We start from the raw sequence: 13,182 nt of genomic DNA on the forward strand, positions 1-13,182 counted from the left end.
TTTTTATCAACAATTTTTGGCAACCATGATGGGATGCCGCACTTTTTTTTATCTTCATAGCTAGAATTGCATTGCGCAAATTTTTTTAGCCCTAACGGACCCAAAATCTTTATTATTTGGTTTTCTATCTTTGTTTGGATGGCAAACCATGTTTTGTCATCCGCTGCCTTTGGCCATCCACTGACCACGGTTCAAAGACCCGCATGTCAACAAAATCCATTGTCTGGCAATGTTTTTCCATCAGACTTACATCGTCCATCGAACTCTAGTGTTTGTAGGTTTTGTCATCCACTTTAGTACAGTTTGCAGACCCTCGTGTCTGCATGTTCTATCGTTCGCAAATAGCATCGTTTGCTGCAGTGCCATCCGCAGACCCTCATGTCTGCAGGTTCTGTAGTCCATAGATAGTGTTGTCTGTTGCCTTTGGTTGTATGCAGACCCTCATGTCTGCAGGTTCTACCATCCGCATACTCTCATGTCTATAGGTTCTGCCATCTGCAGATAGCATCATCCATTGTAGTGTCGTTCTTATACCCTCGTGTCTAGCATTGTCTGCAGACAGGGCCGTCTGCTCTACCTACAATCTCAACAACTTCTGCCATTGACCCAATAGGTTTTTATTGTCCGAACGACTAACATTTGTGCATTGTGGTGCATATCACCAATGTTTTTTTTTTGCTTCTCTTTAATGGATCTTTTGTTTAGTTTTCTTTAGCTTGTTTATCCCACAATAGGTTGTTTTGCATTAGATACATACATCAACATCAGGTTTAGGTTATATCACATCTTAGAAATCTTTGCTATTAATTTTCATGTCATATAGAAGATAGAAAAATATAGCCTCCAATAAGTTAGAGTTTTGTTTAGGATACTACTTGATCTCATTATATGCTCCTCAGTTTTTATCTTCCTCTCTTTTAGTTAAATAACCCTTCTTTTATTACATTTTTTTTTAAATCTCATGTCCTATCATTTGGATATTTAGATCCTCTCACTAGCACTCTTAAGTTTTTAACTTGACTATATTGGTGGTGGTACCATTAAAGTTGGATCATCCACACTAGTACTCTTAAGTTATTAGCTTAGGTATTTCGGTATAGACCCAGAAGGGAACCTTGAACCCTAGAACTTGAAGAGACCTCACAGATCAGTGAATGCATCTTTCGAGAAAAACTAGGGTACACATTGTTTTTGAAAATTTGTCGTTACTTGTTTGGGCCTTTGTGAACCAATTATTTGGGGTATAATGTATATTCGATCTAAGACTCATAAATTTAATCAATCTCAGAGGAACCACCTCTGGAGAATCCCATATATGGGATGTCACCCCATATGATGCAAAACATTATATTCGATGAAGATCCTAAAGAAATGACCCACATGAACATTCCTGATGAGTCTATGGATGACCAAAAAAGGGGAAATGCCCCGATATTTCTTAAGTTCAGCTCATGACAATACTCTCATCGGTCTCGTAAATCCCTTCAAGCAGGTTACATGATAGGTAGTTCTAGCACAGATGAGTCTACCAAAAGATAAATTTATGGGAGCTAGAATTTCAAAGATTAGTCTGAAAAATGATACCCTTACCAGTCTCGTAAAGTCCCCCATGTGAGTTACGAGACTCATAAAGTCCTCCATGTGGGTTACGAGACAGACAGTTCTAGCACAAATGAGTCCACTAAAAGACACACCCTAGGATCTCACATTTCAAAGTCTAGTCCAAAGAAAGGTATGTGTTAGCATAAGCAAGACAAAACATGAAAATGATAGAGAAAAAAATGAGAAAGATTCATATGAATCCGAATATAAAAAGGCACGAGCCAATAGAGAGACTAGAAGAAGAACCAGACAGACTCTAGAGCCACAAGAAGATAGAGAATATAATCAGTGGAGAAAATCTCAAGCGTCGGACGTGGAGAGTAGAGTGTACAAACCCAGGCTGACCCATCCAATCCAAACCATGTCGTCTGAATCAGACAAAAATATCAAATAATTATAAGACATATTTTAGAGCCTAAGCTCGAGAATAAGATACATGGACATAGATCACAGAGAATACTCCATGGATGACTTCATTGCTTCAGGAGTTAGAGTTTGTCTCTCCAATTCTAACTCTTGAAGCCAATATGTGTATATATAAACTACGAAGGGATGTTCGAAGTGACACAAAGAGAAGATAGTGGTTTATGCGAAGAAGGCAGTATATAAGAGGGATCCGTGTTGGTGAGGTCATTGGGAGACAATGGGTGCGAGTGGGGGAGGGGCCAAGCAAATGGGGGTGGTAGGATATGCGACATGGTGAAGTCGAATGGCGGGAGAGACAATGGTGAATATGAAAGTAAGGAAGACAAATAGAGGGTGAAGTGAGGAAGGAGTAGGTGGCAATATGAATGCGCATGAGCGGTTAATAATGGAAGGCTGAGGGAATGAGGGATCAAATTGCTTTATTGGTTTCGCATGGGTGAAGATGTCCTGGTCCATCAATTTGGAAGGTGAAGCGCCAAGTCGGTTATGGGTGGGTTTCACGAGGAAATGAGTGGGCATCTCACCAAGGTAAGGAGAGGGTAGGATGGGTTGGAAATGAGTGGCAAGCTGAATCATTTTAGAAAGAGAATCACCAAAACATAAAGGGATAACATCATTTGAGAGGGCGTGAGTCAGGGACAACGGGCTACCCCCTCTGTCCCAACCCTCCCTTTCTTCTTTTTAGGACAAGGTTGCTGGCAACCTAAGTTGCCAGTGACTGTTCTATTTTTTTTCTTCACAGTGGAGATAGGAACAAAGGTCACCCTCTATTCCGGTTTGCCCCCATCTTATTCCCCATATGCATGTTGACGACCATTTGCCGGATTACGACTTTCCACACCGCCTCTCTCTCTCTATCTTTTATAGATCAGAGGGATGTGAGAGGTTTGTGGGCCTCTTTATATAGAGGCCCACTTGTAACCCCCCCTCTTCCCTCCATTAATGAGGGTCTCTCCACCTCCCCAACACTGCATGAGTCAAGGGAGGAGGAGGCACCCCACTTTAATGTTATTAAAAGTAGGAGCCTCCCCCTCTTCCTCCACTAAGAACGTAGGGAAGAGGGAGGGACTCCCCTTCCTGACTCAACTAGTCTGGGAGGGCTTGAGCTCCCTGGTCGGCTCAGTCAGGTTTTTATAATTCTACCCCCTAATAGAAGATTCATCATGAATCTTACCTGAAAATAGATGTGAGAACTATGTACGAATGTCTGACTCACTCTCTCAAGTCACCTCATTCTTACTGTGATGCTTCCATCTGACTAGAACCATCGGGTAACTTTCTTCCTTAGTTTATGTTCATTAAACTTCAAAATTTTGATTGACTCTTCAATAATACTCAATTATTCATGAATGTTCAATACTGATTCGACCGTATCCAATATATGTGCGCGATCTGACACATATTTTTATAATATTGATACATAAAACACATTGTGTATTTTTGACAACAATGGGGGTAATGTATAGGCAGTAAGGTCTATTTTGTAAAATCTCAAAGGGTCCAATGTATCTTAGAATCAATTTTTTCTTCTTTTTGAAAGGTGATATTTTCAAAAAAATATTATCACCCTCCTCGAACTCCAGTTCTCGTCGCCTTTAATCTGCATAACTTTTCTGTCGACTCTGAACCATTAGTTGTTTCTCGTGAATGAATTTGACTTGTTATTCCATCTTTTAAATTAATTCTGATCCTAACAACTTTCTCTCGCCTACCTGGTCCCAACATAGAGGTGTTCTACAACATCTCTCGTATAGAGCCTCTTAAGGAGCCATACTAATACAAGCTTGAAAGCTATTGTTGTATGCAAACTCCATCAGTGGCAAAATCTTGTACCATGAATCATGATATTTCAATGCGTAAAGCTTGAAATATGTCGTTCAACATTTGGATGGTCATCTCCGACTGACCATCCGTCAGATGATGAAATGTTATACTCATCTTCAATTGCGTCCCCATGTCATCTTAAAAACTCTGCTAAAACTTGAAGGTAAATTTAGAATCTCTGTCAAAAACGATAGAGTCTGGACTTTCGTGCAATTTTATTATCTCTCGAATAAAGAGATCAGTCAACTGTTCAAAGGAACAAGTTGTCTTACATGCGAGAAAATATGCAGATTTTGTTAACTTGTCAACAATCACCTAAAACATATTCAATCCCTTCTTGGTCTTTGGAAATTATGTAATGAAATCCATCATGATATCTGTTCATTTTCACACTGGAATGGGTAGCAGTTTCAATAATCCTCCTTGTCTTTGATGTTTGATTTTTACTTATTGAAATATGATGCACCTACTGACGAACTCAGCAACAACCATATTCATTCCATTCCACCAAAAAGTTTCTCTCAAGTCCTTGTGCATTTTTGTATTGCCAAGGTAGATGGAATATCTAAAAAGAAATAATAATAAAATAAAATAAAATAAAAATATTTTTTATGTATAAAAAATTGAGATGACGACCGTCTTGATTTTCTATTTTGGATCTAGTCTAACAAATTAGGTTTGGGTCTGGGTCTAGTTTGGACTAAACCTAGACTGATTTGGGTTTAAGTCTAGTATAGACCTAACCCCATACTGAATTCGGTTTGAGTTCAATTTGGACCAAACTCAAATTAGACCAAGATAGGTAAGAAGAAAAATTGAGACAATAGCTGTCATGGTTCTTTGTCACAAGAAGAAGAGTCTAGGTTTGGGTATGGGTCCTCATTTAGATTAATCTAGATTTATATATGATTTGGGTTCAATTCAGATCTAAATCTATAATGGATCGAATTTTGGTCCATTAGGTACCAAACCCGATAAGAACCAGGCCTGGATCAATCGAATCAGATTTGGATATGGTATAAGAAATACAGACTAGATCTCTATTTTACATCCAGATTGAGATCCATATTGGAGTATATTTGGATATGGATCTGAGTTGAGGAATTAAAAACTGAACCAAGAAGGTCCAGTTTAGATTAAACCTACACCAGGCTAGGTCTAGGTCAGGTTTAAAGTGAGGATAGACTGAACCCAACCCAAGATGAGTTTGGGTTAGGTGAAAGGTTAGGTTCAAATTGGGACTTAATCAATTCACGACCATCAAAAAGAAAAAATGTTTGAGAGGGTGGGGTTGGGATTTGAACCCCAAACCTCTCATAAGATGGGAACTACCCCTTACCAATAAGCCAACCTGGTGGTCAAAGATACTAAATAAATTGTATATATACTTGTTTTAGGTATGTATATAAGATTCAAATTCAAAATTCGAGAATCAAATCAAGAGGGTCTGATGAATCCCTTACGAATTCTGGTGCTCGAATCTAGACTCGTTTGATAGGTAAAAAGACCATTTCCCCCTTGTTATGCTCAATCAATAAATTGGGCATAACTTTTCACTTTAATATAGGATTCAAGTGATTTTTTAGGCCCCTGATTTTTTCTTCTCGAGAGGAATCCATTGGCATAGAGAAATATGTTAAACTTTAAGAGTTTGACAAAGAGGCTTAGATGTGTTTTCATAATTTTAGAGAAGCATGAACTTGATGATATTTATTGTTGTGATTTTTTGCTCATTTCATATTAGGATTTGCAGAAAAACTAAGGTTGATCCTTAGTTTGAGATTTAGGCAATTCGAGGTAAGTGAACAATTGCAAATAACTCCCTAAATAAATAACATACATGCTTGTTCATAAATACATCTTATTATGTGACTTCATGTGTTTTATAAGTATATTGATTATTTCATGTATATGAATAGATCGTTTGAATTACATGCTTAAGAATCTATATTTTTTTTATTTCAATAAGATGCATGAGGATTGTGGTGGATATTACATGTTTATTTTTAGTACTTGATCATGTCATGTAATGTTAACAGATGATATGAATTGTATCATGTTTCTACTTGTTTTGGAAATGAGAATAATTGTTGAATACATGTAATATATTATAAAAAGTGAAAAAAGAATGCTATGCTTTAAGAAAATGGAGTAGAGTTTTAGGGTTTTCAAAAAAATAATTTATTCTAAGAATATCACGCTTATACTTTGGAAGATGTATTGTAAGTATCATGACATATTTGATTAAAAATATGTCTTTGTGATGGATTGTTATCCTTAGAACTATAACGTGTATATGTGATTACATGTTGAACATTAGTTAGTGAACATACATTTGATATTGTATAATATACTAACACAGAGAAAAGAAAAGAAAAGAAAAAAAAAGAAAAAGAAAGAAAAAGAAAGAAAAAGAAAGAAAAAGAAAGAAAGAAATAATGCATATAGAGTAACAACATAGAGATTAAAAAGAACTTTACTAGGAAGGACATGGCCTAGGGCTTTGTTAGAGGTAGGTGTTCTTCACTTGTACTAATTTTTTTTTGAGAAATTTTGAGGTAACCCTTAGGGGTTAAAAATATAGCATATTAGATACATGTAGGAAGTAGCATGAACCACAAACTTTGGGGATAAATATAGCTCCTCCGACACCTTGGGGGCAAGCATAGCCTCTCAGGCTTTTTCGTCTAACTACTGATGAGCATATTGGGTTCTTCGGCTTGCAACCAATGAGCAAAGCTGCATCGATTGAAAGTTTATAGTCTAGACTAGTTTAGACTATATTGTTTGTGAGTGATTCATATGTCTAGCTAACATACTCTAGAGTTGCTTATATGGGTTGTTACGTCCTACAAGGCTATTTTTGAAATAGCCGAATAGTGTAGAGTATGACATTGAGAATGTCTATTCTTGAAATGAGAAATAGTTTTAGGAAAGGTAAGAAAATGGTAAAGGAGAAATAAAATATGTAAAGAACATGTGTGCTTAGTTAGAAAACTGGACTAAGAGTAGGAGCTTAGAGCTTACTAAAGTTGTAATGGTTAAATGAAATCTTATTGAGTTTTAGACATACCCCTACTTGGTTACAACTGTAAGATCAGAAAGCGCAACGAACAAGAGGACTTGACTTGTGGACTCAGACTCGACTGTTGGTGACTTAAAGTATTATGGAGTACTTCATTTTATTTATGCATTTTTTATTATAAACATGTATTTGAACCTTTCAGTTGATGAATATGGATGGTTTGATATTCTTGTATGGATGAACTTGTTGGATAGTTTGACCTTGTTATGACATGTATAAAAAATTGGCTTGGTTTTTTTAGGATGTTTTGTAATTTTTTCTCTAAAAATTAACGTCCACGAACCCGGGCTCGAGAATCCCTGGTTTGAGTCATTACACGTTTGACATTATCAACTGGTCGTATCTTCAAACGTGCATGGAATCAATGGGATTTGGGAAAGGTTTCATTGATTGGGTTTTCCAACTCCTCTTCAATGTACAAATTGCATATCAATGGTGACTGTGGCAAATGCTACCACATGAAAAGAGGACTTTGCCAAGGTTGCCCTCTCTCCCCCCTCCTCTTTAATATCGTAGGGGAATCTCTTAATGCACTATTTCGGAAAGCAATATCAAAGGGTATCATTGAAGACCTCAACTTACAGGGCGCCTTGATATCTTCTCCATGTTGCAGTTTGAAGATGACGTGCTGATCTTTGGTGTAGCATCCCACCCACAAATCACACACACAACAATGTTGCATAAAGCCTTCGAATGGATTTCGGGTCTCCATTTCTGAAGATAAATGTCGTATGGTCTTGCTAAACACCTAGCCTGAGGACACCATCTTTGTAGATCACATGTTTGGTTGTAGAAGTACCAACTTCCCCCTTGAGTACCTCAACTTTTATATCACTCAAGGTAGGCCTTCTACTGCTTTATAGGCTAAGGTTGTGGACAAAATAGAAGGGAAATTACAGTCATGGCGCCGGTGGTACCTATCTAAACCTAGCCGTGTGACTCTAATAAGTCATGTTCTGCACTGCATTCCTCTGCATATCTTGCACTTATTTCGGCTCCCAAAGAAAGTTGGAAACCAAGCTGGATCAACTCTTAATAACGTTCCTTTGGGGTGGGCCTAGTCCAACCAAAGATTTAGTGGCCTGGAAAGTGGTTTCATCCCCAACTTGTCGAGGTGGTCTCCGTGTTAGGAAGCTTGGGTGGTGAATTAAGCTTTCATGTGCGGATGGTGGTGGCAGTTTGCATCTAAATCCTATATACCATCTGCTCGACACGGTAGACTCATGGCAGTCGAATGCCTCTTGGAAGAAGAGAGATGCTATTTGGAAGGGCTTTGTTACAAAATTTAAGTTTTTTATGCAGTTCATTTTCATGTCTAGCAGTGATCATCATGTTTCCTGGACCCTAAGCAAGGAAGGAGATTTCACTACAGCTTCAGATTGGTTTCCACCTAAGAGGCTTTGGTCGAGGGGACACTCACCTAGGACAATCTTTTCTCTTGGTTGCTGTTAATGGGCAACACTAACATGCAGGATAGCTTGCAAAGGCTGGGCTAGCATCTTGCCAACCGACTGACTTCTTCCAAACAGTACTCTCTGTTGCACGGGCAGGTATCACGCTAGACATTCAACCAGAGGCGGAGATCTTTTTAGGATCCAAGGTGATTAAACTTTGCTTATGGTATGGAGATGGTGGATTTGTGCTGCATGTTGGAGGGTTTGGGAAGAGAGGAACTATAGAATATTCAGGGGAATGGTCTCCGAACCCATTAAGGTGTTACAAGCAATCACTTGTTCACCAATAGAACGAATGTGCCAAGTCGCCTCCCGTGTGGGCTGTTTTGATTGGTCTACCTATTATGTAATTCCTCATCTGATGGGGCTTGAGGATACCTCATCTTCAGCCCTCTGCTAATTTGTAAGTTGATTCTTACTCTTTAATATATTTCTTTCCTACTATTTCCTAAAAAAACAATTTTTATTGTATGTTTTCCATCTACTCTAAAAGAATTTTTTTTATTACAACAGATGCCACTCAATATTCGAACGTAGTGGGTGGAGTAGTGTGCCTAGGGCTCCCTTCCTCTAATAGGGCCGAGTTGTGAACATCACCAAGCTGAAAGGATGTCACAAGTTTGAAACCCACAAGGGGCATCCTTTGCTGCAAGATCAAAGCTGGGCGTAATCTTTATTGGGGAGGGATGACCTCAAGGATTTTACCAACCTAAAGCCTCTCAATGTTTAGTTGTTGATGGGAGGCTTTCCCTTGGCCTAGGCAAAAAAAAAAGTTGTGAGCAGGTTAGGTTCTCAAGTATAGGGCCCACAGACACATGTTCCACTGTTGTAGGTGGTTGCCCACTCAAGTATGCTTTGCTCACCTAATCCAGTATCAGAGACACTTACATCGCCTACATAGTATGTGTCGTTCATGGGTGTACCTTGTTTTCTTTAAGCATGCATTCTCATTATTAGAGGACTAATTATCATTGATCAGTTGTGCATGTTTCTAAAAGTTTTTTGGATAGTCCAAGGAAACCACCCTGCCCCCCAATCACTGACCACGCTGGCCTCCAATTGGTAAAATCCTTGAGGTCCTCCCTACCCACCGGGAAGTACACACAGCTTCGACCTTGCGGCAACGGACGCTATCCATGGCTTTCGAACTTGTGATGTCCCGTCAACTTGGTGACAATTATAAGTTGCCCCTACCAGATGAGTGGAGCTCTTGTAGGCATGTTCTATGAGTGAAGAAATGAACAGGTCATACAATCTTATAATACATGCAAAAAAATCCATCAACATTGCTTAAGTAATGATTTAGGTGAAAGCAATCCAAGAAAGCCAACTATTTAAGAAACTAGCTCGGCATTACAAGGATGTCTCAAACTAAGCAAGTGATAAAGAAATGAAGTATACTTTGTTTTGGAATGACCAGGAAAAAAAACACCCTGCTCACCTAGTTTATTAATGGCTAACACCCCAAGTCTCCCTTGTTCACCAGGGAGTGCACCCAGCTTGAGCCTTGTGGCAAAGGATGCACACCTGTAGGTTTTAAACTCGTGATGTCCTGTCAACTTGGTAATGCCTACCAGTCACCCTAAACACTTTAGGGAAACATGACAAAGTCCAACAATCTAATGTTTTTCCTACTAGTATATAAAAACATAAATTTTCATGATATTAGTTAGTTTTTATGTGATACCAAGCATATCAACTATAAGTCAAAGTTATGTTATGTTATTGACATGCATGAAAAAGCTCCAACAGAATATATTTGTTCTCAGAATTTCATATCAGGGGGCAAAGAGCTCAGTATCCATTTGCATACTAGGATAAAAAGCAAGACTCCATTGATAGATTATTCCAATTTATTATCTTCTTAAAAATATTATGGGTGGAACTTCCTTTCTCTAGTTTCCTTCTTTTATTTATTATTTTCTTTTTTTATATTAATACAAGTGTATGTGACCATCTAGTACAATTACTGCATGCTTTCCCATATAAAACACTAAATTGAGTCACCAAAATCACCCACTAAAGGCATGTTTGGAAGAGAGAAAATTTCTCATAGGAAAAGAAAGTTTTACCTATGAGAAGTTTTCCAAAAAAAGTTTTTTCGCTAGAGTAGGAAAATGTGAAAAAATGAGAGAGGAGTAGAAGGGTGGTGGTGGGTGGTGGTGAGATGGATGGTGGTGGTGATGGTGAGATGGTGGGTGGTGAGGAGTGTAAAAATAAATTTTCTATTGGGGGAGGGTGGAGGAATGTTTTCTATCAAAAAGTGTACTTTTTAGAAAAAACTCTCTCAAGAAAAAAGTCTCTTTCGTTTGAAACTGTTGGAAAATATGTATAAAATTTTCATTTTGCAACAATTTTTCTACATCTTTCTCCCTTTCAAACGTACCTTAAGATTGAACTTAAGTATTATAATGATTCATAATTAGTGCATGAAGCTTACTTAATGTTTAAACAATAAAAGTAAATGCTTTATTCTAATTCCAAAGGTTGGACACTAGTTGGTTCAGGGTGGATTTTTGAACTAGGAGCCCTTAGATAGTGCTAATTTTTACAAATCCAATAATCATTTTCATTTAATAACAACATATATGACAATAAGGGTGCGTTTGGTTGTGTTTTTGAAAAGTAAAAATACTGTCTAAAAGAGACTCACTTTCAAAATCTCATGACATGCGACCATGTAAAAAAGTGAATTTCACAAAAATGATTTACTTTTTAAATCTCACGTTTGGGGTTTGTGCTATGAAGCTTGCTTTTGGGATTGTGTTCAAAAAGGTTTTATGCTTGATTGTTTTTGAGGTATGGGTCAAATAAAATTCACTTTCTAAATCTCGTGTTAATCCAAATCATACCCTAGGTGAGCAGCTCAACCAAGTAAACAAGGGTATGATGATGACAATGATCTTGATATACAAAAAAGATGTATACCTGTAATATCAATTTTGCATTGAAAAAGGTGTATACATGATTGCCCACAAGACCTCTCGCAACCTGTCAGGTTAGCTTAAAGCATTCAATTTAAAAGATGTCATGAGTTTGATAACTAGGGTATATCTCCTGCCGCAAGGTTAAAGCCAACAGAAAACCATTTCCAATAAGCAGGGTGCAGTAACGATGGAGTTTACATAGTGGACACCGAAATAAGGATACAGTCTACGTGTTACTTCTCAGCTCTTTAGGGGCCATTTGATGCACTGTCTGTGCAAGTCTGCAGGACGCCCAGTGCGCAGGCCCCACATGCATCCACGCGCCTGCACAAACACAGTATGCACGGGCGACCACTTGGTGCTTCCTGCAGATGCGAAATACGCATCCGCACCGCTGTTCCGACTGTTCCATGCCCCCTGTTCCGTGGGGGTGGGAGGGGGGCACGGAACAATGGCGGACACACCTGAACACTAAAGAAAAAGATCTTTTTATAATTGACACACGGACAGGGTGGAACATCATGTCCTGTCCTGTCTGTGGACAGTACAAGACAGGACATGCTAGCTTGTCCTCTGCTGTCTAAGATTCAAACACCCCCTTAAGGGATTATCTGAACCATAATTAATGACAGTTTCTCCTTTGGGTCAGCTTGAGATATTCAAGTTGAAGGGCATCATAAGTTGGATACCGTAAGGTTGAAGCTAACAGAAAACTCAGCTTAAGACATTCAAGTTGAAGGACGTCATGAGTTGGATGCCTGGGATATGTATCTCTTGCAGTAAGGTTGAAGCTAACATAAAACTATCGCCGATAAGCATGGGTGAAGTTACGATGGACACTCACATAGCAGACAAGGAAATACGGGCACAGTCTACGTCACACTTCTAGGCCCTTTCAAGCACTTTCTCCTTTTTATCACGCTATATGATCTAAGATATGTGGTCCGTTAATTTTGATATTCTAAACCCTGAAGGCTGTACACACAGTGTGTGTGTGTGGCTAAGGGCTAGGGGTGTCAACGGGTCGGGTTTGACATGGACCCGACCCGCACTATGATGATAAATAAGAAGACCCGATTAGAATTCGGATCGGACCCATACATGGTGTCGGGTATGGTTTGTGAAATTTTATACCAGACCCGGGCCCAACCTGAGTTCCAATTAAGATCCACAATTTTTCAATGTAAAAATGATACAAAATATTATTTTACCGGGTATGGTACAGGTCTGGTTCATGTAGTCCTTATAGGATCCGGGTATGGTTTTCTTATGGTGGGTCCGATTAGACCTGGGTCCGGACCCGGTACCATCATCTCAAATCTGGTTTGAGTCTGGTTCCAATTGGGTCAGAAACAAACCTTGACACCCCTACTAAGGGCTATGAGCAGACCAGAATGATTTGGTCTATCCTCTGCTATGCCCTAACAGGTTTCAGTCTAGGCCACAGCCCAAGTGGCCCGCGTGAAGATGGATCAAAGTGATCAGGAGGTTTAGATTGAAAGGAAGAATTAGTTTGCTGTGTACAACATTACATATTCAAGGCAAAGGCTAATGATATAACACATGCAATGACCTCAACAATTGATGCATGTGGCCTCCACAACACAGGCAACATGATTCAATTCATGAACTTTCATTGGTACTTCGATTTTTTTTGTGAACTGAATTGCTTAAAGTCCTAGGCATATTTCCCTCATCTGAATTGCTCGGTTTGACCTTTTAACTTCCTCAAAAATTTCTTTGATTAACATAATATGACAAGTTATAAAAACACTACCAATGTGCACCACCGAATGTGGATGCAATACGATAACTGTCTGTGCGACACCAAATGTGGGAATCACGACCTACCAGTCAGAAGTTT

The sequence above is a fragment of the Nuphar pumila genome, chromosome 7 (genome assembly GCF_984573655.1).
Source record: "Nuphar pumila chromosome 7, dmNupPumi1.hap1.1, whole genome shotgun sequence".
Lineage (NCBI taxonomy): Eukaryota > Viridiplantae > Streptophyta > Magnoliopsida > Nymphaeales > Nymphaeaceae > Nuphar > Nuphar pumila.